The 26,911-nt window shown below is 44.2% G+C and overlaps 1 protein-coding gene and 1 long non-coding RNA gene across 2 annotated transcripts in view; one reads left to right on the forward strand and one right to left on the reverse strand.

Moving 5' to 3' along the window:
- The window catches only part of LOC308176830 (uncharacterized protein), a 472,043-nt gene that overhangs the window by 81,536 nt on the left and 363,596 nt on the right, over window positions 1-26,911 (forward strand). Inside the window, exon 5 of the mRNA XM_080553100.1 lies at window positions 1,306-1,400. The gene's annotated coding sequence lies outside the window, so the exon portion shown is untranslated. The remainder of the gene's footprint in view (window positions 1-1,305; window positions 1,401-26,911) is intronic.
- Window positions 16,146-26,746, reverse strand: LOC308176844. The gene is made up of 4 exons (XR_013938687.1): window positions 20,596-26,746; window positions 19,140-19,301; window positions 17,440-17,573; window positions 16,146-16,752 (listed from the first exon to the last, which is right to left on the reverse strand). It is a non-coding gene; the product is annotated as an uncharacterized lncRNA (long non-coding RNA).

Raw genomic sequence — 26,911 nt, forward strand, 5'->3', positions numbered from 1 at the left:
GCAAAGGAGGAGAGAGAGAAATATAAAATATAAATATAAAATAGTGGGGCAGTGGGGCTGGGCAGGCGGTGAGCTCCCGAGGCCCTGGGCTGGGGCAGAGTGCATGTTTTTGGGGGCACGCATTCCTGCTCAGGAGCAACTGGAGTGAACTGATGCTCACACACCTAACAAGGGCTGCGTGAGTGTACATTGCAGGGCTTGCAGAGAAAAATATCCGGCGCTGCGTGCTTACGGTCTCAGTCTTGCAGGGGTTTTTTTTGCAGTTTATATACCTTTACTGCTCTGTGCCTTTACCTCTCTGGTATAAAAATACAGCTCTGTAAGTGTGTGCCCAAGTGCCAACTGCTCCTCTGTGGTCAACCCGATGGTTTTGAAAACTCAGTGGTTATAGGTGTGTGTGATTTTACACGCAGCATGTATGATCTTACACTCAGTGTGTGGTTTTACACACAGTGTGTGGTTTTACATGCAGCGTATGTAGACGAGGGCATAAGGAATTGTACCTGTGTGCTGGGGGGGCTGTGCTGTGTGCTGGTGATCACCGACACCAGGCTGGCTGCAGAGGGCAGTGCTTTGCAGCAGGCATGAAGCTAAGCGGTTTGTTCTCATAAACGCCTTTCCTATAACTATACAAATATTATAACTATAATATTATAACCTATACAAATAGTATAACTATTTGGTTATTGCATAAATATGTTTAGGGTTATATTTTGTTGCTGAAAAATTTACTTCTTTTTTTTTTTTTTTCCATTTGAGGGTGAAGGTCCAAGCTAATGGAAGGTTTTGTAGATTGTTTTCTGTTGGTTCTCCCCCCGCCACCTTTGTCCGCAGCCATGTTAACTAGAGATGGCATAAAAGCGAAGGCCACCCCGACGCTCGTGTACAGCACTGCTGTGCGAGTGGGACTGGTGAAGCTAGCAGCCGCTGCTCCAGCCCCCACGTAAACAAAGCTGTAGCTGCACGAATGACCATGATGAAAGCGAATGAAATAGTGACACTGAGAATCCAGTTCATTCGCAAACTCAGATGTCCATGAATGTAGTTTTATAGCAGATGCCTACAGCAGTTGGTATTGATGCACAGTGATAGTTTCAGTCTACCTGTCACTATTTTCTATAAATCTTACTGCGGTACTCCTCAAAAAAAAAAAAAAAAAAAAAAGAGCTCAGGAGCTCGGGTCACCTTGCATGGGAAATTGTAGAATCTGAGTAATAACCATCTCAGCTGATTTTAATAAATGTAATCCTGACTGCTATGAGCTGTGCCATCTGTAACATTATGCAATGTATCTCTTACGTACAGGAGATGTGACATTCTACGTGGCAGTGGCAGTGACAGGACAGCATCTGATAGCTCTGCTCTGCAGTGTGGTGGCAGTGATCTTCAGCAACTTCTCAGTAGGACTTTTATTTATTTTTCAGATATAAATTAATTCCTTAGGTCTAACACCCCTTGCGTCAAAGGTTCTAATACTGTTTTTTAATTTTCATTTTTGGTTTGTTTTTGCAATGGCCACAAGCGAGATGATGACTTTGTCCAGCTAAAGCCTTTAAAGTATAAGAAGTGACAGGTATTTCTGAGATGATCTTCTGATAAGACAGCTTGGCACGGATGAAAGTCTGGTTTCCACTTTAACAAACCGGAATTGGAAAATATTACTTACTTATCACGTATCTCCATGTGGTCAAAGCAAAGATGATGGTGATTATTTACCAAAAATTGGAGGCATATGTCAGGGCAGGTCACAGCCTCCTAAAAATCTCTAATATTCAGTTAAAAAAAAAAAAAAAAAAAGGATTCACCTTTAATTAGGTGATAGACTCTGACTGTTTGAGCTGTCATTCTGCCGTTAGGGCAGGCTGCGATTAGAAAATGATTGTTCCATCCTTACCGTTTAACTGCCTCCCTCAAACAATGTGAGCAGATTAGCAAGAATTGCTGGTTCATGTTGGTGTAGATGATATGTTTTTGCACATCTTTGTACTTGAGGACATTTTGTCATCTTACGTCCCTGTTTCATGTGTTTATATTTGGTGTGCTGGGAGCTGGGGAGGAAGAGAGGCAGAAGATTAAATGGCCTCCAGCATTTTGTTTATGAGAGCATCCTTCGAGCAATTAATGTCCACATGGGATAGAAGCATACTTTCCCCTGAGATTAAAGTCAAGCAAAGTTGCCAAATGCACAGTCTTCCCCTTCAAATGTTGTGCTGCTTCTGAAGTCAGGAGGCAAGCAGCTCTGCTTGTCCAGGGAGGGAGCAGGCGATGGAAATAAACCCAGAACCTCAGCCCTCAAGCGAGCCTGTACCTCTCTGCTACACCACAGCAGTGTTTGCCCTCCATGAACACCATGCCTGTACTTCTTTCTTCATTTCACATTGCCAGCGGTGCCTTGGGTGAAGTAACTGATACAGAATGTCAGTTATGCGAGTAAAAACTCTGAGAATCATCTTGTTTTCACTGAACTCAGTGTGAATCAAGAGAACTTCAAAGGTGGAGCAAAATCCTGAGGTTCCTGTTCAGGCAGACCTTTTTTTCTGCACTTCCTTTTTGTGAGTGGAGCCTGAGTCAGGATTTCATATTCCCTACTGAAAACAGGAGCCAATTAAACCTGTGATCTCCTAACACAGGTTTGAATGGCCTTGTTCAAACCCAGAAGGTCATTAGAAATCATTTTCTACCTGTTTTTCAGCTCTCCTACCTGTAAGGGGAGGACGCAGATCCTACAGCCTTCAATAGGTAGTGCCAGCTGAGACTTGTATGTGGGGGCTGCTTGCAGGTAACTCAGAAGCAAGGCTGTCACCAGCCCTCCTTACAAATCTCAGCAGTTTGATGGTGGTTGCTGTTGATCTGTATTTCCTCACAGATCATTACAGCAGATCTTCCACTTGTTGAATTAACTAATCACTTACCAACCTTTGGGTGGTCTCCCCTCAGAGGGTAAATGTTACTTGCTGTGTTGAATCCACCGTGCTTCGAACATGCGTGACATTCCCCGTGTGCAATGAGTGCTCCGTCTGCATCGCTGTGCCTGGCATAGGTTCTGCTCAAGGTGATCGCAGGTCAAGGTTTGGGGGTGGTGAATAAGGCAGGGGGAACACTGGGGTTTCGTAGGGCATGGTGTTTCTGGTTGTAGTTGCTTCCCTGGACGTTTGGCAGGCAGATGGTCTCATGTTTTCTGGGCAACAGCCTTGTAAGGTTTTCAGACGTTTCTGAAAAGCGTTACCTAAGGTATTCAGAAAACATAGTTCTGCCTGGTGTGAAGTGGAGTGAAAATAATGCATCTGCTCAAGAAATAGTAAGACTGCTTTGGGATGTTTCATGCAGCTCCAGAATCGCTGCTTTTGTTACTGCTAGAACCAGGTGTTCATAGGCAGATGACAAGAGCTGTAAATGTTTTGCTGCGAGTGGGTGCTGCTGCAAAGGATCTCAGAGTGGTGCTTGTACTGGGGCTTGGCCCTGCTCTGGCCAAGGCAATCCTAGAGAAATGTGCATCACTTCATAGCAGAGCATGTGTTTCCCTATATATTTCCAACCACGAGTTTTGCAGCATCACCGGGGAGCTGCCCACTGGCTGGCTCGGGGAGAGCCCGCTGTCTGTCCTGCTCGGGTCCCTCCCCTTCCCCTCTGGGCAGCACGGCGCCGCTTTCTATATCCTAATTTTGGGGGCCGACAGCAACGTCTGCTGCTCGCGCCTTTGTTACCCAGCTGCGGAGCGCAGCTCTCGGCGCCCCGGGGGCGGTGTGCACGGAGCGGCGCCGAGCGGGCTGAGCCCGCGGCTCGGAGCGCTGCCCTTGCTGCCACCTCGCGTTTGGGCTCAGAACAGCCCGGCGGGGGGCTGAGGCGCCCCGGCGCGCTCCGCCGGGGATTCCCGCGCTCTTCTTTCGTGGCCGCTTCCCCTAACCTCAAACACAAAGCTCTTTCGACAGAGAAATGCGTGTTTTGATCTTTTGTAAATGGGGAAAAAAAAAAAAAAAAGACGTATCAAGCTAACCCACTAAATGTCCGTGCGCTGAAAGAGATTTCACTATAAATAGAGCGAAACCTCTGTGGAATTCATGGCACGATATTTGGTCCTTTTGTTCACTTTGTGAAAAAGGGAGCCTTGCCTTATAGCTCCTCTCCTTTTGAGCAGATTTTAACTGTACATGAAATACCGTATCTGCGATGTAGAATTTATCTTAGTCTATCGGCTGTACGGCTGTGTACTAGCTGCTGCTTTGTAATCCACTTGTGAAAATTGTACGATGTGTTATCGTACATAAGGAGGATACAAACATTTGTGTGGATTTCCCCCATTCAGCCACAAAAGTCATACTGTTAGAGGCCCTCATTTAACCAAAAAAAAAAAAAAAGCCTATTTAAAAGGAAAATAAACTTTATTCCAGTCCTCTATTTATGCCTGTTCACCCTTTGACCAGCTCTGAAACAGAGCCTACATTTCACTGATAGGCTGCATTATTCAAATGCTATTGGGAACATACTTATTTTTATTTCAAAATAAAATATTAAAAATAAGGAAATAAAAGAAAAATAACCCTTTTTTTCTGGATTGATGGAGAATTTATGAGTATATAAACAAAAAGATCAGCTAAACTTCAGAATGACAGGGGTTTTATTTAACAAGCCGGATGGCTTTAAAATTTTCATACCTCTCTGCAGTATTTGCAGATACGGGCACATGAAAGCAGGGATCAACGTTACCATGGGCTTGGTTAGAAGGGCAGTTTGCTCTCAGGAGCCAATCTTTAAAACCGGGGCCTGAGCTAAGGCTGCACTTTTGTTGGCTGTCTTTCTCTCCGGGATGCGGCAGTGGCTGCTCCGAGGCTCAGATGGCAGCGGCTCTCGCTGATGTCTGTGTCACTCATTTCTCTTGCCACAGGGCCCATTGTTGGCATCCATGTGATTCATCTCGTTATTAGATTACTGAAGCGCTTGTAAAATGGCAGGAAGGACTTGTCGTGGGGTTGGGCTGACCCTGCTGTGGGGTGTTTGTGTCCTGGGGTGGGGCTGGGCGGGCCTGGGGCAGGCTGAGGGACAATTTCTCCGATGTGTGCAGTGTTTAAGTCCCTTAAACTATGACAAGGATACAGAAGTCCTGCCTGGACTACAGGGCACCCCTAAACAGCATGTAAAGATGCCGAACAGTGAATGGAGCAGATAAAACCTCTTCACTTCATGGGGACTTGAGCCGTTCTTCTTTTAGGCTGCTTCTTCTTGCACTGAGCCCCTCTTGTAGGCTCTTGGCGTCCTAACCCTGGCTGGCAGGAGAGCTCCTTTTTAGCAAACACCTGGCTGTGTAGGGTTTGGGTTATTCTGTATGGGGATGTGCTGAATTCCACCCATTTTTGCCAAGTAAAAGAGATAAGGATGTGCCCTGCCGGCGCTGCAGCGACCAGAGCCCCTGGCACTGCTGTGAGGGATCCAGGTTCAAAGCCTGGCTCTGGGTCACTCAGGGGAAGGGCTGGACCTGGCTTTCCAAATCCAGATGAGAAATAACTGGCAGTAAAGAAGCTGGAGAATTTGCTCTGCACCTGACTGATATTCCCCAAAGTTTAGTCACAATCCAAAATTACCCTGACCCTGCGGCCAGGCCTGATCGTGGGTAGTGCTTGTGGGTGAGCGCAGGGGCCTGAGGAGTCTGTGTGGAAAGGCTGGTGTGAAAGCGAGGCAGGAGGGCAGGATTTGGCTCTTCCCACCTGCCCGGTACCCGGTGAGGAGCCGAGCCACACGCTGCCGTCCTGGCACAGCGGGGCCAGGGCCGGGGCTCTTGCTGCGCTCTTGCTTTTCCCTCTGTGCAGCAGGGCCTGCAGCCCCACGGCAGCAGAAGTTAGACATTTCCTACTAACCCAAACAGGATACTCACCTTCAGAAACGCCGCGCTTTGAGCAAACAAGGGTTGTGCTGCAGCCTGTGTCACGTCCCTAGCACGGGTCCCGTGTCCCCGTTGGGGGAGGCTGCTCGAGGCAGTCACCGAGTTCACCTCGCCTCCTTCTAATGCGCTGTTCATATCCAGCAGATACGTGGGAAGGCAGGCAAGCTACCTTTCATCTCATGTTTGTAACACAGAAAACCTTCAATATTGAGAACAGATAGACTGGAAGGTAGGTTCACATCTCTCAGCAAGAGAGCTGTAACTTAAATCTAATACACCTGATCAAGGCTTTCTCTCTGCCTTGTAGGTATTTTAATACAAATGTGTCTTTCATTTGACTGATTGAAGGTCTCCAACCTGCAATAAATGAAACATCTGATCCCCTTGAATCCAAATCACTTTTTCTTTGATTTTCTTTTACTTCTATTTCTTCTTTCTTTGTTCTACGGCTAGAGTCGAATTTCCCTTTAGAAATTGAAAGAATGTGTGTGGGTTTTTCTGCTCCTCTTACAGTGAGCCTATGCAAAGGTCGAGTGGCTAGTTGACTAGCATATTAAGACAGAATTCATTTCACAGACAGTCTGTAGTGATGTGCTTTACATATCATTATCACGCTGAATTGAGGGAAACTGATTATACAAATTAGTTACTGTACATTATTCTCCAAAGCCTTTTATTTGCATAACCAATAGATTTTATGCAAAGAATATCCTGAAAAAATGATACATGATCATGTATAGTTGAAAGAAAGTTGTTATTATCTAGGTAGGAAAATAAGTAGGCATTATTCACAATTTAAGTTTAAATTGTTGTGTATCGTTATGTCGAGTGTATCAATTAGCTTATGCCAGACGTAGCCTTTAAAACATATTTCCTGTAAACATGACTGTGCCTGCAATCGCGAGCGCTGTGAGCTGCTGATTCCAATGTTCTCTATAATTATGTCTTTGTATGAATCAATCAGTTTAAATATAGAGCGACAGTCTGTTAAAGCCGTGACCTCTGCTGGGTTTATTTTTTACTCGGGTAGTCATGTCTCTTTCCAGATGTCAGTGACATAATTTGTATGCTCAGCATTTCTTGCGCGTTGGTTTTTTTAGGGGGAGAGGAGAGGAGGAGGAGTGCCTTCAGAAGGAGATAGGAGCTGGAAGTATTAAGCAGCAGAGTTATTGAAAGTGTTGCTTTTAATCTCTAACTATAACCATGTTTGTAGCGAAGTGTTAACTCTCCTACACATGAACACACTTAGTCTTTGCATAGATATTGCGCTGTATATTAAAATGTATGTCAGGCTGGAGAACAAAGAACACGTGACATTATGGACTGAATTCACAGTTACAATAAAAGGAGCAATGAAAATTCAATAAGGAGACTGGAACCAACAGTGTCTTTGTACTTTTTATCTCTGCTAGAGTTTCCAGAGGAGCTGTTAGTGATTAGGGGCCCCATCCTGCGCCTTGGCGAGCAGCAGCGGGACGCAGGGCCGCAGCGCACGGCACCCGCTCTGCCCCCCACTGCGGGCAGGGCTGGGGCAGTCGGCAGGATGGGACCCGGCAAGGAAAGGGGAACAGTCACGTAAAGGTTGCTTTGCCTTTGTAAAACTTCCTGGGGATGGGAAACGCGCAGGAGCATCCAGTTGGCAGGGGAGATGAAATGCGGGTGCGCGCGGTGTGCGCCAACTAGCCTGCGTGGCCAGTAGGTCTTGGTGTGAAAGGTCTAAAAAAAAACCCTTAAAACTGCTGCAACCCTGTTCACTGCCTAATTTCCCTCACGTTTCTGTGTTTGCAGTAAACGCATCTTTGATGCTAGAAGTGCAAGTGTTTTATGTGCTGCGATTTCTGTTAGCTGAGACACTCGCCTCCCTTTAACTCCAGGGGAATGGGATTGTGTTAAAACACCGACAGGAGGTTTGGATGCGAGTCTGGTGCTTGTCAGACGGGTTTGTTTTTCGGTGAAAGTCTAGGTTTGTTTTATTAATCACAGAATTCCAGTTTTGAACAATAATTATATGGAGTGTTCCCTGTTGGATAAGATATTTCTCCACATTTTAATTAGAAGGAATGATTTGATTTCAATATAACCTGCTTTAAATGCATTCTTTATGCACCTATAAACTTTAATAGCCGTAGACACTGATATTATTTTGGGAGTTTGTGAGATTATTCATGTATCGTAGTTTCATGGGAGCTACATTTTTATTTCTTTTAAACTTTCTAAATAACGATCTAACTTTCAGCCTTTCCCTTGTATTTTTTCTTTGGATTAGTTTCAAGTTGGATTGAAAGCCAGCGATTGTGAGGTAGCGTGGATTTGACATTTTCTCATGTACCCCACATATTATTTGCAGTAAGATTAGCATCAGAAGGACTGACTTAGATCAGTTGTCTTTGCTTATGCATGCCTGATGTTTCTCAGATTTTCCTTTTTTTTTTTTTTTTGGTAATATTTAGTTTCCCTGTCCAAGCATATGAAATCAGCTTTAGTTGGGTGTTTGTGTCACAGAACTTGCCAGGTACAGTGTAGGTGGAGGATAAAATGAAAGCAAAGAAGGGAATGTAAAAAATTAGAGGCATTGGAATGGGTACAAAGGAGAACTCCTGGGCTTTGAAATGACAATCCTGAAATGAGCAGCAGCGCGCTGGTACAGCAGCACGGATCTGCGTGGGTAGAAGAGGCTGCTTAAACTCAAGATCTAAATGATTTAAGCATCTTAGTGTACGGATTATAGTTGTCCTCAGCTAGGGGCAAATCCTGTCTCTAGTTACACATGCACCCATTTAAAATCAATGAGAGCTCGAGATGTGAGAGCAGGTTCGGGGCTTTAGCTTTTGTCTGGTGCGACTGTTAGCTGAAATGCAGCTGGGTGAGTTAAACTTGTCACCCTTGTGACAAGCATACTCGCATAAGTAACCATAATAGCATTAGCTCTCACAAAATATTTAAAGAATCTGGCCTTTGGCTAGTAATATTTTTCAGATGTCGCTTTGCTTTTAGTGGCATAAGAAAAATTACATTTTTACCCTGGGTAGCTGGATTTATTTTGAAATGAAGTAAATGGCAGAAATGCAGCTCTCTTCTTCACCTGAATAAAACCCCTTTTAAGTTCAAAGTGTTCAGGTACATAACTCTAAGCTCTCTCTTCCTGAGGCACAGTGGGCTACCTAGCTTGCTTAAAAAATTCCTGGTGTGGTCTCAGAGCAGGGCTGGCAACCTCAGCTAAAGTAACTGCTGCTTTTATTTCCCCGTGACTTTGGTTCTGGTTTAAGGTCTCAAAAGACCCCATAAACCAGCTGAGCAGAGCAGAGAGAGAGATGAAAGACGGAGATGGTAATTTTTTTTTTTTTTAAAGGAAATAAAAAATTGTGTTGCAACTGATGAGTTCTGTATAACTTTAACTTGAAATAAAGAATCAGCACAGATTCAGTAAAAATAGCATTTAAATTAAACTAAATGACCTTTTCCTGGTTTGGTGTTTCCATACAGTTTTGCACATCTCTGATTAGCAATGGCGAGTCCTCAGGAAGCTGGAACCATGACAGCTTTGAAGAGGACAGTGATTTTAAAACCTTTCCCGCTTGCCGTTCAGTAACGTTGAAATCTACCTTCTTTATGAAATATGAATACAAACAATATTTGAGTAATGACCATGTGCTCTTCAAAACTTTTCTTAGTGTTATCTTAGTGTCTTTAAGTTGGTGAAGTTTTGGGTTGGCTTTTCAAAAACTTGCTAAAAAAATCTAGCTCGTAGGGCACGGTTGCGGATAGATTGAAAAGTTTAACTCGAGAGGACATCGCCAGCTGCTCATGGTGGAAGTGGGGCAGCAGAGGGGCTGGACTGGACCAGCACCCTCCACAACGGGCATGTTGCCTTACGAGACATGGACTTGACTGAGGTTTACTTGCATTAGAAGGTAGGGCATGCAGCATGTTTTTTGGTGGAGATCTTGTGCTCAGCCAAGACTGACTTTTTTTATTAGGGGTAAACAAGAGCCCTTGAAGAATCATCACTAAAACTAAATCTTCAGCATCAAATGCACAGGGAGTGTACAAAAATCCCTGCTGTCTCTACCGGCATGTGTGGAGCTCCAGACAAACCCTTTAGCACTCAGGTTCTTTAAATCAACAAATAATTTCTTGCTTTATAGAGGAAGCAAACAAATAGAGCCCCTTGCAAAGCTCCTGAAGCCACTGTCCACCAATGGGAGCACTTTGGCTGCTTTCATGGTTCTTGCAGATCCTGTTGACATAAATACACATCCGCCAAGCACGCAGCTAAAAGCTGCCCATGCAATCTGAAGGTGATTTCGAGCTGGAGCTTCTCAATGGGGAAGAAACACTCACTTGACACAGACCAGAAATGACAGTATAAGTGGGACACATGCTTGAAAGGCTCCCAAGCTGTCCGTCCTGAGGGCTGCCCGTCCTGAGGGCCATCCTTCCCTCGCACCTTGAGAGCTGCTTGGATCTCCCATGAAGCTGCAGCCCCCAGGACTGTAGCTCAGGCTCTCGAAGAAGCTGCTGCTCTGCAAGGCTGCAGCATTTGGCAGAACGGCTGCAGGTCCCTAAAAGATGGGTTTAATATCTGACACGCTTGGTAAAGGAGGAGAAGCTGCAGCATTTTCCCATTGCAGTCCCTTTCCTCTTGCTGTAATGCTGCCCATTGAGGTAAAGAATTTGACGTTGCTTTTGCTTGTGTTTGAACATCACGATATCAGCAGGCAATGGATCGCTTCTGTACCTTGCCACGAAGACTTCTTGTCTGGAGAGTCAGGCTCCTGTTGTGTCTTCGATCTTCATGCAAAGGAGACGCCAAGTCACAAAGCAAAAGCCAACAGGTTTTGTATAAAATCCTTGGCTACAGAAGTTGTGCACCTTCTCATTTTCCAGGCTGGCTGGCCTTCTAACACTTAATACTGCTAGGTTATTACAACTCCGAGGAGTTTCACCGATTTTGTGGGGACTGCAGATGAGATTTCAAAGCATAATGAAAGCACTTGTGAGTCTGTTTTACTTCACCTAGCAATGGACTAAGTCTGAAAAGCAGTCCCCGTCCCCCAGCTGAGCAGGTGGCAGCTTCTAAATGAAGGGTAAAATATTCCGAGGACACCCTAATTTGATCACTTGTCAGGGCCCGTTTGCAGAGGCCGCTGAACATAAACAGGGTTTGGGTACCTGGGTTCTCCCAGGACGCTTTGTGCATCCCACCCCGTGCAGGAGATGGGATGCATCTGGTAAAATCCAAGCCCTGCCAGAAGTAACAGGAATTCCTGTGCTACTACCCGACTCCTTGCATCAATAAAGAGATGTTTCTGTAAAACAGGAACAAACTACAGTTTCAGTGCAATGTAATCATCTTCAGCTAAATTGGGCCAGTGGCTCTCAGCCCAGAGCCTCGCAGCATCTACAGAGGGAGCGGGTGCCTCTGGGAGCACAGCGTGCAGCTTGTGGGGGGAGACAGGAGCCCATCCTCACCCCTTTGGGCTGATCAGGCCCTTGATAAATGAGCAGGAACTGTGCTCTGCCAGTCAAGCTGCATAAGATCCACGTTTTAAAAAAATTTCCCCAACTCTGAAGGAGTTTTTTTTTAAGAAAAATAAAAAGCTGAAATTTTCTGTGAAGTCAGACCAAAAAAAAATCTTTTGAATTTTGCTTTTGAGCTTTTACATTGTATATTTGCTTTCCTTACTGCAATACATAATTTGGTTTGGGCAGTCTGGCAGTCTGCAAATTCAAACCTCTTCATCCTGTGAGTATATTAAAGGGTGATGTCACATCATCACAAATCTGCAGATTCACTAAAGGAAATTTAATTGATGCTTTTCAAGTGTGCCGTTTGTATGAAAATAACATTTTTCATCAAACCAACCAACCCACAATATTTTGACATTTTCCAAATGGCTCTTCTGCCTCCTTCTGTCACAAGCAGCAGCAGAGGTGTTTGAGAACCACTCCAGCCTGGTCCTGTCTTAAAGTGCTGGTGAATGCTCAGCACAGCCTTAGAAATTAGCTAGTATCGTGCCGTGTTACACCAGAATGAGGCATTTCTGTAGTGATCGGACTGAAAATCAAGCAGAAGCGCAGTGATCTCAGCTGATGAGCCCGTCAGGGCAGAGACGAGCCGCACTGACTGCCCTGCCTGTTGGAGCCCAGCAGCCGGGTGATAACTGAGACATCACGGGACAGGTGCTTTGAAAATTACATAATTTAAGTGAAGGATCATGTGGATTTGCTATGTGTTCAAGAGGTTGATCCTTGCAGATTTCAGCGACCTGCATAACCATTTCCTCCTCGATTGTGTGTCTTTTACCTTAATAAATAATCCTGTAGCTTTGAAATGGCTTTTCAGACCAGTAATTAATTTCCGTGCGGAGTCTCAGCCCGTGACCTAGCAGAAGTCTGACTGAAACCTGTTAAAGGTCATTTTACCGGGAAGCAAATTTCCCCTCTTACCACCAATCCATGCTGGCTTCGCAGGTAGAAGGGCAGCAGCCACCGGGCGCTCGCCGCGGCCAGGCTCGTGCTGGAGGCAGCAGCAGCAGCGCTGTGAGCGGTGCTGGCGGGGGCTGCGCTGCCTCTGCCTTTGTTCAGCGAGTTCTTCACATGTTGCAGGTCCTCAGGAAAGCGAGGAGAACGTACCGATTCCACGCCGCACAGAATATTTGCATCTTAGCTGGAGCCGGGCCTTAAATGTTACCTGGAGGGCTGGAAATCTCTGCAGTGGTTTACCCCTGCTAATGCTGTAATTACATTTTGGGATGGGCTCGCACTCGGGCTTAGTGGTGGTCGTGTTCAGCAGTACAGTACACTTTTTTTTTTGTTATTTATTTGAAAAGTGCATGAAATGTAAATACCCAAACTTCAAAGATACGGTAGTGGAGGTAAATTGCCAAATGCTCTGTGATTTTTCTCAATAGTTTTATGATAACATAAAGCCAGTATTTCATCAAAGATTTTTTTTTTCTTCAAGAAGGACCGCACCAAGTCGGTATAAATTATAAATCACATTCTGTTCTACATGGGGAATGGGAGCTGTGAAGTGTATCGCACCGGAGCAGATGGAGGCTGGGTGTCTGCATGTTTTTCTCAACCTGTGTTTTGTTTATGGAGTCCTTTTATACAGATCCTCTCCTTAAATTCCTCTACACAGGGATGAGAAACTACCACTGGGTAAATGTAATTATTGACAAGTGCTGCCAGCAGCAGGGGACGGTGACAAACCCCGCGGCACCGCACACGCGTACACAGAGCTGGGCTGACATCTGCGGCACACGCAGCGGTGAGCCAGTTCGGCAGCTGCTCAGGTTGCACGACGTCAGAGCTTTTATTTCACTAAATGAGCGATCAAAGAGGGTGAGTTACACAGTTCTCAGGTAGCCAGAGCTGGTGCTGGCTTTACTCGTCGTGGTAGCATGGCTGGGGTTTGGTACAATTTGGGGAAGCAGAGGGAAGCAGCTTCTCAGGATGCTGCTGCCTGAAGCCCAGCTGCTGCCCTTAATAAGCACTATTTCCCTGTGTTTACAAATTGCAGATCGAGCTAAGGTTTCACCTTCTTTTAATAGCACCTTCACTGCAAGGTAGTAACGTATTAAAATCATATGGCATTCTGACGTGGTAGTTTCCTGAGCGCTGGCGTGCAAGCCGCTTTTCAGGACGAGGTGGCTGGGTTTGCAGGGCAGAGAGGAGAAAACACAGCCTCCGCGCTTGTTACGCAGGCAGAGATGAAAGCAAAAGCCCCAAGAAGAGGTTTTTAGCCAAGAAAATAACCGACGTGGGCTCCTTATGCTCAGATTAAACCAGCTGTAAAACAGGAATTTCTGTCATTGTTATTGACCAGACTTTGAACACTTTTATCAGCTGCATGTGTTAATAGCTTGTTAATGATTGATGCTGAGGTCTTTTATGACACCGAATGAAAGCGAGAAATAAGTGCAGGATTTCAAGGGTGACTATTGCAGTAACACTCTTTCAGTAGCACTCTTTGCAGAATTTCAGCTACGTTTTAAAACATTTATGCCTGCCAAGATTAGATAGGTTTCACTGCCGCTCCAGATAATGCACACTGCCCCGTGCTGTTCATTCATCCCTACACTGAGCAGGAAAAATACGGAGGCCCTCAAAATGAAAAGCTAAATTTTAGCAGCTGATGCAGTTCTGCCGGAGTGTATAAAGGAGGCTGTAACGTACAGATGACTTGTTAGGTGAAGCAAATAAATACCAGATTTGCAGAATGCCATCTAAGGAGAGCCTCATTAAAACCACTCAGGTATTTCAATTAGCCAGTTCTTACATCCTTCATTTCACCTGGTTCAGCAAAGCGGTGCAGCATACGCTTCAGCTCCAGAAAAGCCGGTACGACCCAGCAGCACAGTGCATCTCTCGTCTCGACGGGCTGTATATTCTAGAGCTTAGCAGGGCGATCGCTGTATCGGCTCAGATAAGCTTTCTGCTGATTGTGGGCAATTCTGCTTTTGGGTTATTTACTTCACGTGTAACCGCAGTCCTTCTCCTTCTGCCGACTAAACTAAGGATCAGGGAAAGTCTGGGAACACCGGTTACTTAGCATCTCTTCAGAAAAGCACAGGAAATGTGTAGGTGTCTGTAAGATTTAATATCCATTTATTTTCCCCTGTTCACATTATTCCTTTTTACCATCACTGCTTGCCTGTCGTAAATCCAATTAGTGAGCTTTCTACATTGCAATAAACTGCTCTTCAGGAAGAAAATTTGCTTTGTGTGCAAAGCCTTCTTCCTCCAACACTATTGTAATGTTCTGGTTTTTCATTGCCTCACAGAGCATTTAAAGAAAAGAAAAATAAGCTCTATCACTGCCTTTCCTGCACTGCTCGCTCTTCCTGCAAAATACTTTCCCCATCTTCAAACAATTTTGAAATAGCAAATATTTTTTATAAGGATGAAACAGAGATACATATTAAAAATACAATAAAAAAATAACAACAGAAAGAGATGCATAGTTGTAGCCCAGAATAAGCAAAAACCTGATAGCTGGTGCAGTTGTGTAGGATGGGAGAGATCCAAGTTGAAGTCCCGGGTCTGAATCGAGGACTTAAACCCGGATTTGTCACGCTTTGAACAATCGCTCTAACTGCTACAACGGCACCGTGCTTTCTGGGTTGGAAAAAAGGAATTCAGCTGAATTCCTAACAAAACCCTCCTGCAAGAGGCATTGCCAGAACTGGTGTGTTCTTGTGAAAGTTTTATTTCCTGCAAATAGACGTTTTCTGAAAAATATTGCAGGTTGTTCTGTTGCTCGCTCTCCGTTCCTTTCCACTATCCAAGTGAATTTTGACTGCTAACACACCACGGGCTTCAGTGCTGGTGTTGGTTTCCCCAGTCTGTGTTAACTCTCTGTGCTCTACATGTTTGAGAGTTTAAACAGCATCAGGGAATATTGTGAACCTTTCAAAATAACTCTGGATTACAGTACCCCTTGATTTCAGCTGTCTTCCCGGACTTGGGTTAATTTTTTCTGTAGTATTGTGGTAATGAGTAATTCCAGGACTTGGTAACCGTGCCGTATATGTAAGTGACAGTGGTGAATTGTCTCTGCTTGCCATGTCCCTTATTCTCATTATTTATTCATGCTTCCCGCCCCCCTCCCCCCGAAATAACAAATTAAACCTTACGAGACTTGGAGGTTCAAAGGGTTGGTCGTTAGTCTTTACCAAGTCCAGTTCTGCAGAGATCAGAGCAGGACACACCGTTACATTTAACTGCTTCAGCATTTCACTGAGCCTAAATTCAGGCAGCACTATCACTTTCCTCAAAGGATATACAAAAGCTTATTGTGTTATAAAGAAACTGATTTTTGGGGCATCTATTCACTGTAAGCAGTTCATTGTGGCTTCAGGGAGACGAGTGGGTTTTAGGTATTCCTTTATGCACGGTAAACACCTGCAGAAGCCCGGCTGAGTTTCTGACTGCGTCCGCTGCCCGCATCCGCTCTCCTGACAGCAGCCTGGACTTCTTACAAATGAGACCAGGGCTGCAAGGGAGTGATACCTATTAGCAAATCAAGAAATGGTGGCTTTGAATACATAGTAGTGACCACAAAATTGTAATCTCTTACTATAATGTAGCTTCAGAGAACGATAGCTTCTGTCAAAGCAGCTTTCTGTAGCACCTGGTAAAAAATGCTGACCCTATAATAGCAACTCCTGTAGGACCCCTACAGACACAAGAGGGAGAAGTGGCCAGGAACTTGCTATTTGTTCTCAGAACTTTATTTTTTTTCTTATGGCTTTCAAACAGATGGTGCAGGAGCGATGCTGCGAGGTGCTCAGGGAGAGCAGTGCCTGTTGGTGAGGTGCTGCAGGAATTTCTGCCTCAGCTCCACTTGTGCCGAAGCTGAGCCCTGGGACGTGAAAAAAAAAAAAGGTGGCTCACCAATCGGGGTGCGAGCAGCCATCGCCGTGGGGAGGCTGTGCAAGTTCTGGTGAGAACTGGAGGCTTCTAAGTTGCCCCAATGCCTGTGACATTCCCGTGTCCAATTCTGATTTAGGAAAAGTAACAAAACTCACGTTCCACCTGGCAGTGGTTCAGGGCCATGCCCGGTACCCCAAGCACTTGCAGCCAGCCAGGGGGGACCCCGATCTGCCCCGCGGCAAAGGCGAATTCATTCGCAGAGCTGGATGATGAGCAGAGAAAATGTCCCTGGCACCGCTTTGGTACGGATTATTTTTAACCACCGAGAAGAAGGTGTGGGTTAATTAGGGCATTAAACTGGTTTACTGCGAGCAGCCGTGGGTTCCCTGGGCTCTCGCTGGGCTGAGGGCACAGGAGCTGGTCCAGGAGCGGTGTCACAGCAAGTGCTGGCACCCGTCAGCCTGCCGGGGTCCCAGAGAGGAGGCAGGTGCTTCCTGGAAAGAATTCGAAAATTCTGGTTATTGTTTTTTTTTAGTTTGAGTGAGAAAGTCTCCCTCAAAGAGGTTAAATAAGTGTTGAAATTCTAACACTGAAACATTTTTCTGACTTTAACAGGAGAGCTATTAAAAAAATAAATTCTATGAATATTGCTCTGTCTAAAGCAGAAAAAATATTTTTCCTTTTTTCTTTGCTGTAGCAGGACTTTTACTAAGCATCTTTCATTTTACTCATATGCAAAAAACAAAACAAAACAAAAAACAACAATCAAAGGGAGAACAAATCTATTTGTCTTCTGAAGAAGAGACAAAGTGAAAGGAAAAGAATGTGGCCACACACTCAGCCATAAAAAAATTGCCTCCCTGATAGGATTGTTTGTGAAAACGGTCCCTGAATGTTTTCATGGTTGTGAGACTTTTTTTTTTTTTAACATGGTCATGCAAGCTGTGTGTCGCTGGGCTCCTGCTGAGCAGCAGTGAAGGAATTACTGGAGCTCCATTCACAGTTTGAGAACTGGTTTGCATTAATGGGCAGCCTGAACTGGATTTGGATTAGGTTTCACCCTGAGCTCTAACTCGCTCTCTCCACCCCCTAAAATAATAATAATAATTGCAAAAGTATGAGATAGGCCTAGCGTCTCCACCTCCCGTTCATAGCCCAGCAAACCAAATATTATTACATACATTATTGACAGGGTGAGGAAAGTTAGAGGGCATGAACTGAGCCGCATGAAGAGCTGCAGGTCAGCTCCTGGCCCAGCGCCGCTCGGGCTGCCTCTGGCTGCCTCTTCGTTGAACCCGCCGAGTAAAGAAAAAAGCTAGAAATACATAAAGAAATACATAAACCAAAGGATTCTGTGATATTTAGTAGATAAGTTATATGTATATATATATATATAGTATATATATATATATTCACTTTCATTAATGTATGGGGATGAGTGGAGGGATGGGAAGCTACAGCCGGTGCGGGTGGGTGTAGTTCTTGGGAAACTGGGGAGAATTCAGCCTCTGAAGCTGAATACTGCCTCTTCTCGGTGTTGGTAGTGCTCATGTGAAGAGAGGCTTGAGCAGAAAGAGGCAAGCTGTCTGACAGGAGAAATATTTTGGGGAGCATTTTCTGAATCTCAGCGGCTAGCAAAGGATCTCAGATTAGACACCCCCAAATTAATGCACGTGATACCACCGCAGCCCCTGACTTTCTCTCTAGCATCAGGCAGACACTTTTAATTGTAGTTTTGGAGTTAGAGCAAAATACTGGTGAACTGTGAGTAAAGAATTTTGCTAACAGACTGGGGGGAGGAAAGGGGAGAGGCGGGTTTAGGGTAGAGCAAGCTGACTTTGTTTGCATCAGCCCCCTTTGAAGCTGCAGCAGTTTGTAGTTGCTTTGTGTTTTGCATTGCTACCTTTTCATATCTGAAGATTCAAACAATAGCTCCTGGTTATTATCCCACATATTATTGATTAAAAGCTTTGCCCAAAGACCTTCCATCTCACTTTCCAGCTTAGCGTGATTTACTTTTCTTTTTACTCCCTGTAACATATGATTAATGCTGAGCTGGAGAGTCCCAGTGAGATGAAGCGGAGTGTCAGGTAAGATTTGTCAGCTTGGAAGTATAGATTATTTTATGTTTCTCGAACTTTGTGGGCCCAGGGAACACAGATCTTGATTGTTAAATCCATCCACACTTTCCCTAGGGCTATAATATGCCAAAAACATTAAATAGCCCACTTAATACATAACCTCATTCTGTATGCTTGACTATTTTGTTTTTAATTTTTCTTCCCTTTCCAGGCTGCTCAAATGAAATGGGATCAAAGAAAAAAAATTATCCTCACTGGATTTTGTTAAAATATTAATAGGTTAGGGTTGACTGGCTAAATTGAATATCTATGCTGATCTCGCTTGCATGTTTAACTTGTGCTTAGGAAAATATGTTTCCTAGGTGATAACCTTTTATGTACCAGCCTGACTTCATTGAAATGCATAGAGATAAAAATATGTCACACTCCATGGCCATGCTATTCTTGTGTGGCAGTGTGATTATTCAGATGATAATTGACCCCCACCTGTAGACAGCTCAAATTCTGTAGTCAATCATTCCATTTGATGTTAAAATATGTGAAAGTACAATTATATAATTTACATTACAAATCATCCTGAATGCCAGGCATCTCAGAACCACTGACAAACGAAAGGGAAAAAAAGTCAATAAATGAAGTGAATTACACCAGGCAAAGAATTCAACTTTTCTTATTTGCTCCTGCACAACAGCTTTTATGCGGGTGTTGTTGATGGAGCTCAAACAGATATTGCTTGGTACTGAATTTGACTTCCTTTCAGCCCGTCCCTAACTTTGGTGATACTTTCTGGATAAGAATACCTTCTTTCACTGTGGAGATGAGTCCTCACCAGCAGATAAAGGTAGAAACATGTACTTGGCAGCAGGGATTTGTGCCACAAAGCCTGCAGGCCCTCCAGTTGTGCTCCAGATGCTCCAACTTTTAAGGCCATGTTTCTGTAGACTCAGCTGGGTGTTTCAAAGCTGTACAGGACAGTTAACAGGCCATATTTGTACAAGTGCAGATCGCTCCTTGTCGTGCATGTGATTAAGGCCTGTTGTGAGCTCTGATGCCAAGGGGGGCAATTAAATAATAATAATAAAAGAACATGGGAAAGACTGAATTCGAATTAGCTCGTACGATTCCTGCATTATAAATGGATGCGGTGGAGGGCTTCGATTTTGTTCCTGGATCGCCCTTGTCCATCTGTCTGAGTGGTGAACACCCAGAATCTAAACTTTGATGAGTTTTATAGCAGGTGAAGGTTTTTGAATTGTGCCTGTTTTTCTCCTCAGTGCTTTTGATGCTCCCACCCCCTTACAGCACTCCCCAAGATGTGGCTGCAGACAGTATCTCAGACTTTGACTATTCCTGAAATTTCAAGGTTCAGCATTATAACCCTCTATTTATTTACCATCACTCTTAAAAAGAACTTTCTTCTTCAGCAACTTATTCCATAGGTCTGTACTGGAGCATTCCAGTCCACTGGCCAAGAAAGACCCAGGTGGGATGCTGTAACCAACCTTAAAACAAGAGCAGGCTCGGTGTTAAACCAGACACAACTTCTTCACTGAGAACACTGCGGTTCAGCTGATTTTGGGGAACAGGGGTGCCTATGCACTGACTGATAATTAGTGATTTCTGCTAGTGATCATTTTAACATGGTTTAATTCTGAACTTAGGTACATGATTTCATTAAAAGTTATAAATCATAAACAAGTTAAGAGATAATATTGGCCTATTTACAGTCTACCTGCAAGAAAAAAAAATAGAATTCATCATCTACATCTACAATGAATAGTATAAGCAGCTATGCATCAAAACTAGTAAATGTGGCTTAAGCCTCTCTTTTTTAGTAAGGAAGCAGTTGAAATACAATTTTTAATGCTGGTCTTCATATTGCAAAATTGCTAATTGTAATATTGTCCTGGGTCCTACTATTCCTTGGCAGTTAATGTAAAATGTCTTCATAACCTGCTGTATATTCTTCTACAAAACTATTCAGGACATCCTCATTTCTTCAGCTGTTTTTTTTTTTTTTCCCCCCCCATAAAGGTGAGATCATTCATAGGACAACATCTGAATTATGTTAAATCAGTAAATGTTTCAGATTCCCAGGGGGGAATATTGTAAGAAATATTCATCACAAAGCAGTTGTGAGCCATGTTGTGCTCAGATGCTTCATTTTAAAAGACAAAACAGAAGCTAGGAAATTGTTTCAAACAGCAAATGGCAGGTGAGGGAATGGAAAGCTGTATTCACGAGGCTCTGGCTTACCAGGTGCTCTTATTTCTTTGCTCCCCGTGCAAAGGACAGGTATCTTTCCTGCACCACTCTTAGTTCAGGAGTGCAAGCAGCAGCGTCCTCTTCTATCATTTTGTTCCCCTTGGCTGTTGTGAGTGGGAAGGCATTCCCCGTGCTGCTCAGCACAGAACAAGACTGAACCAGGCATGGTAGCTTCCAGACCAGAGAAATTCCTTGATTCTTTTTTAAACCTCTTTTCCCAAACTCCTTTTTTAAAGCAGGCTGCCACCAGCAGCTGAAATCTGGCTTGCCAGGTGTTGCTGCAGGTCTGACCTCAGCAAAATCCCTCCATCACTATCCCAGGTGTGAATTTGTCCCGTTGTCCTTAATTAAAGCTCCAGCCTGCTCACTGTGAATTTCACACCCTGTACAAGCATCAAATTATGTTGTTCAATTAGTTGTATCTTTTCTTCTATCCTTTTAATTTCAGGCCCATCAAAGAGCTGGTTTACTAAATCAATTTCAATGGGAATTTACACATTGTGAATCATAATGGGATGCAAAATTGACTTGGCTAATGAATAGTTAGTGGCTTTGGGGTTAATAGTTTTGGGTTTTTGTCTCAGGTACTTTGTATTAAATTTAATTTTAATATTGCTTTAATGAACATAATGTATTACTTCTGCTTTTTTCACCTGGGCCCATTGAAGTTGTCTTCTCCTTGCCTGCCGCAGTTGATTTGCTGTATGAACGACCGTATGAGGTTTCTGTTTAAGAAAAGCACCTCTGCTTGGCCCGTTTCTGTGTGCTAAATATTCTAGTCTGGTGTATGAAGTTTAAATAGAAAGTTCTTGTATGTAATAATAGGGATGAAGAGGTTACCATAGCTGTTACTGCCTCTTGCTTCTTTACCAGTTTTACAATGGGAATGTTGCTTCAAAGTCTTAACAGTTTTCATTATCTCCCCAAATCTCTTTCTTTCATACAAAAATCTTTACAAAGGCAATACCTGAAGGCCTAACGGCTGAATCTGTCTTCCAGTAATGATCCTGCAAACAGGATCCTGCATGGGCAGTTTTTCAGTGATGACCCATCGCGTGGTGTGTAGGTTACAGCTCATCCTTTCCGAATGCTCCTGGTTAGACGATCTAACACGGGAGTGCTCTAAAGCTTTGGAAAGTCAGCATTTAACAAATGTGGTTTTGGTTTTCTGTATTCAAACATATTGGGAAAAAAAAAAAGAGAAAAGGGAGAAGAGTATTTAAGGAACAACTGGCAGAATAATAACTGGCTGTGATGACCTAGGAGTAGATGTAAGCTTAAAGTAGATTTCTGCTTATCTGAGGAATGAAGTTCAGATAACTCCGAGAGGAATAGTAGGAACAAAAAAGCCTAACAGCAGCCCGAACTTAGTTATCCATGGGTTAACTGTCTGAGTTTCAGATCAATGGTACTACAGACACAGAGGCATCTGAGCTGGCTCTCTGAAGAGCCAGGTCATGTCAGACCGGGCTGGACATCCATGGTGTGAGCACAACCATCCTTCTGCCGGTGGTGAGCTGCAGCTAATTAAGCCCTTCTGGACCTGAGCTCAATATAGCGAGGCACTGGGTTGTCTCTGCTCCGTGAGCTGCACCGTGTCCCTTAATAGCTATTTTTTCTACTTTTCCCCATTTCACGCTCTGTCCTAGCATCCCTTGTTTCCATGGATAATGGAGCCTGATCAGATTGTTTCATCTGAGGTCCTTAAAGTAGTTATTAATGGCAGCAGTGACTCTAGAGACGTCATGGTCTCACATTTTCTGCTTAGAAAGCATCCAGACAGACAGTTTCATATCTGCCTTTGTCAGTATTTGCTGTACCAGCCCATGGGCAGCGTGGGCTGCCCACCACTGCCAGGACTGGGACGAGGTGGGCTCCTGTGCCAGCCGGTGTCTGCTGGGCTTCTGCCCCGGTCACTGCCATGGGAACTGCTGCACGAAGCTGGTGGCTGCAGTCTGTGCTTCTGCAGCTTTCCCGTATTTCATGTGCCCCTACGTTTTCATCTGATGTTTCTTTCTGGAAAATATTTGTGGCAGAGTGTTATGGAGGGGAGCTTATGTTACATCAGAGGCTCTGGTGGGTTTATGCGCACCATTTTTTTCCTGCTATTCCTGTATTATTTATTTTATTTTTTTTACAAAAGAAAAGAAAGGTGACTGTGTAAAGGAAGAAAAAGTTCTTGAGTAGAATTGAAACGTACCAGTTCAGAGTCACCTACCCAAATATTTGAGAGGCAGGAAACACACTTAGAGGATCAGCGGGGCTGTGATGCTGCCAGGAAGGCGTGACTTAGAAAAACTTGGGTTTGATTACCCAGGCTGCAGCACAGTTAGTTTCAGAGATACCATACCATTGTCTCGTTACCGTCTGATAGCGAAGTGAGAGAATGGTCTGCTGACAGTCGGTCAGGTCTTCTCTCTGTTCTTCTTGATGCTCCCTTTTATCAGCAAGCACCACAGCATTTCTCTTTCCGCAGCCTGATCCAATACTTGCTGAAGACCATGGAAAAATTCCTGGGATCTATATGCTGCTGGGCCAAAAGCATGGGTTTTAGAGTTCACTCCCTCTTGTTCCTTACATGCTGAAATGAGTTTTGTCAGCAAATGATGAGTGCCTCCTACAGGCAGTGTGTCACACCTGTAAGAAAGGTGCAGTCTGCACCACCCCGAATCTCCCTGGTGTGGGCGTTGGGTTCCTCGCTGCTGGAAATCAGCAGAGCTCCAGCTTTGCCATAAAACGTCCTGAGATGAGTATGGCTTGGGTTGTTTTTAGAAATGATACTTTATTAATGAGCAAATATAAGAGAGTCTTTAATGTGTAGATTTTAGTTTAAGTAAATATACAGAGCAGGGGGGAGAGTACAACCTGCAGCTGTTTCTGCGATGAATGTGAATCTAGGCTTTTCAGGGTCTGTATGGCTTATTGAGAACAGTAGGTACACCCTAGCAGCAACGTATGCATCGTATTCGGCTGTGTCTTACTGGCTTGGCTGCTTATTTTTGAGCCACTGCACTTAGGATGAACAATGGAGAGACTGGTGCCGTATTGCTGGCATGGCACATCAGGTATTAAAGACAATTAATGGGCTTTAACTCCCCAAATTACTTGAAAGCTGTTCAGAAGAAATCCAGTGAATAATTTTCAGTCTCTGGAATGGAAATGTCACAGTTTTGTGCTTTGGTAAATAACCGGTTCACAGAGATGTCTTACTTATCACTGTGGTATGCTTATTCATTAAGGGCTAATTGCAGAGGTCTCTAAATGAAACACCGCAAACCACATTCCACTCCAGTGCCAGTTTGTTTAAAGTCTGCAAAGCTTTATTATTAGCACGATTTAATTATGAAAATGGCAACCATGGAGAATTCTGAACACATTCTTTCCCTTGATCATTAGTTACAGGGCAAAAATGAAACACTTTCAACAATGAAGGGTTCATATTTCAAGCTTATACAGTAGCTGCTAAAAGGCTATACTCAGAAAATCAATTTTATTAAAGTCCTTCAAGCACTAAAGGGACTTCCATGCAACTAAGCAATTTTAAAAACATGTCCACAAGCAGTGACTTTTTGATTCATGTTTTTAGCAGGGTTATATTTTCACTGTTTTCAATATTGTCCCCCAAAGCAGGGTCAGAAATGGTTTGAGGGGGGGAGAAGAGGTGAGCAAAGCGTGTTCTGACATAGCCAGGACTTGCATCCTTTACCTTGAGGTACTTAAAAGAGGGAGGACTATCAACTGGAGCTGAGAAGCCTGGCATGCTCGTAACTAAAACTGATCAAAAGTCAGTGGTGTTTTCTCCTTTTTCAGCCTGCTTTTGCAGCCCAGGAAATTAAGTTTGGGGTACTACTAAAAAAACAGTGTAGACTGTTTCTTTTGTTTGGTTGGTTGTTTTTAACTAAGCTGTGACTTGAGCTAAAAATAACAGGAAAATATTTTTATAGAGATAAAAGGGAATGAGATGTATGGCAAAAGGATGAAAAGAGTTCATGTGTTGCTCTGATCCTGAACAGATGAGAGTGGATGAGAGCTGTGTATGTATTTCAGGGCCTGGCAGCACGGGACCAATGGAGAATGAGTGCAAGTCCACCAAAGTCACTGGCTTACAAAGTAAATTATTGTCCTGATCCAAAGGCCCTTTGACTTCCATGCATCAAAACTCCCCCAGTTAGTAGATAATCCTGGCCAAGGGTAAGAGGGTGGAAGTCTCCCAACTGGGGATGTCATCCGCCGACATCTCAGGGGATGAAAAATTTTTGTACTTCTATGTGAGTGTATAACTGCATGTGTGTGTGTGGATAGCTGAGTTACAGTTTTTTGGTGGATGTAGGCATCCCATTGGTCACCTACAGGACAAAATAAGCTATCATCTAAAATAAAGTATAAATAAAACATTGCTAATGAAGTAAAAGGCAATAAGTGGGAGCAGAAGAAATAGGTGCCTTGGAAGTCTCGTCTCTGCTACTAACTAAGGAAAAAATGATGCGAAACAACTGTTTACCTGTGTAAATAGTTTCCATTGTCCATTTACAAAGAGCAAACAAACAAACAAACCAAACATACTACAAACTCTCTAGCCAGAATACCTCAACCCCCCAAAACTGCGGCTATATCTGTAATGCATGGGCAGGATTTTCAAATGCACAGCATTTGGCCTACTGAACTTTCCATTTAACGTCATCACAAACCTTGCGTCAGCTCAGTGGGAACAAACGGAAGTAAACTGGCAGTGAGTTAGAGAAATTGTGCTCAAGTCCATGCTTGTGTACATGTCCATTACTCCAGATATTCCCCACTGCAGCCACGGAGGTCAGTCCAACACATTTTATCAATTTTAACGTGTGAATTAATCCAAATTCCCCACGTACTTCAGCAAAGTCATTTATTTCTTCTTTTTTTTTTTTTTATTTTTATGTGATGGGATTGTTAGACCTTAAGCCGCTGGTGACAGCAATAAATACCCTTCATTAGGTATGAGTAATTATGACAGACTATTCTATTTCTGCATATGAAAGATTATTTCCTTCTGGGAACCATAAGGACTGTAATTGGTGGGTGAAAAAAATGGTTCTTGGTAAACTTAAAATGCATAAATCTGATTTTTTGACCCCAGTGTTGGTTGTGGTTCTCAGGAACATAAAACTAGGCACCGATATTGTCTGTTTCTGCAAAATCACCCCAGTGTCGGCGCTGGTGCCGATGGCCATGGCGTTCCCCTCCCTGTCCCTGCCACCTGTGCCCCTGGGGAGCGCTTGGCTCCTGCAGGAGCGACAAGCAGAGGCCTTCAGGGCTCAGCCCATCGCTGGTGGAAGGGGGCGAGAAGGGGCACAGCGTGAGGTACCCATCCCCTCCTGCTGCCCGTGAAGCCCCTCTCGAGGTAGCAGCTGGATGCAGGGCTTTAATTCCCTTCCAGCCCAAGGCTTTCTGTGCCTCTGAGGTTGTTCAGGACACAGAAATCCTCTGCCCTTCTCTTTCCTCCCCCCACATCCTTGCTGCCTGGCTGCCCCTGTCTTCAACTCCGCACTTTCCTCGGCTAATTTATGTGAGCTCTGGCGGCTCGTGCCACCTTCCCTTTCCTGTTGTTGATGTTATTGACCATCTGGGGCTGTGACAAACAACTGAACGATATCGATACCAATTTATTGCATACTCTAATTAATGAATTTACCCTGTGACCCAGCGTGTGTTCAGGGTAAGCCTGCGGAGCCGTACCCACAGACCGAGGGGCTGGCTTCACAATGAGCTACCTACGAGTTCCTCTTAACGTTTCTAAAGACCAAGAAACACAAAAACCTCCCAAATTGCCACAGTTCTGTTGATTTCATGAGTGGAAATTCAGAGCAAACCTCTTGGGTTATCAGGTAAGTTCTCTAAAAAGGACCACAACCTATAAAAAACTATTACATCTGGCTACAACAGAATTTTCACTTCACTTTAGGAACAGGTAGCTGAACTACTGTGAATATACAAATGGTGGGTTTAAAATAAAATGCTGCAACTGGGACAACAAATTTGATTTGGTGGCAAATGGGAAAAGGAAAAAAAAAAAAAAGGTGATAAATTGCAGTAAACGCCGCAGCTGGAGATGGAGAACTTCTTACAGCTGCAAGGGGTTGTCCCTACTTACCCAAACGTGCTGTGCCTGCCCTTGCCCTCCCCCAGGTAAGGTTTTGCCGTCCTGTTACCAACCTTTCTCTTTTCCTACCCCAGTCTGGTCTTGATCATGCTCATGCAGCCATCCTGGGGCCGAGCTCTGCCGTGGCACCATGGGGCAGGGGGAGCTGGGGGCCTGGCCAATGCTGCCTGG

This window comes from Anser brachyrhynchus, assembly GCF_964034855.1.
Source record: "Anser brachyrhynchus genome assembly, chromosome: 12".
In the NCBI taxonomy this organism is placed as follows: domain Eukaryota; kingdom Metazoa; phylum Chordata; class Aves; order Anseriformes; family Anatidae; genus Anser; species Anser brachyrhynchus.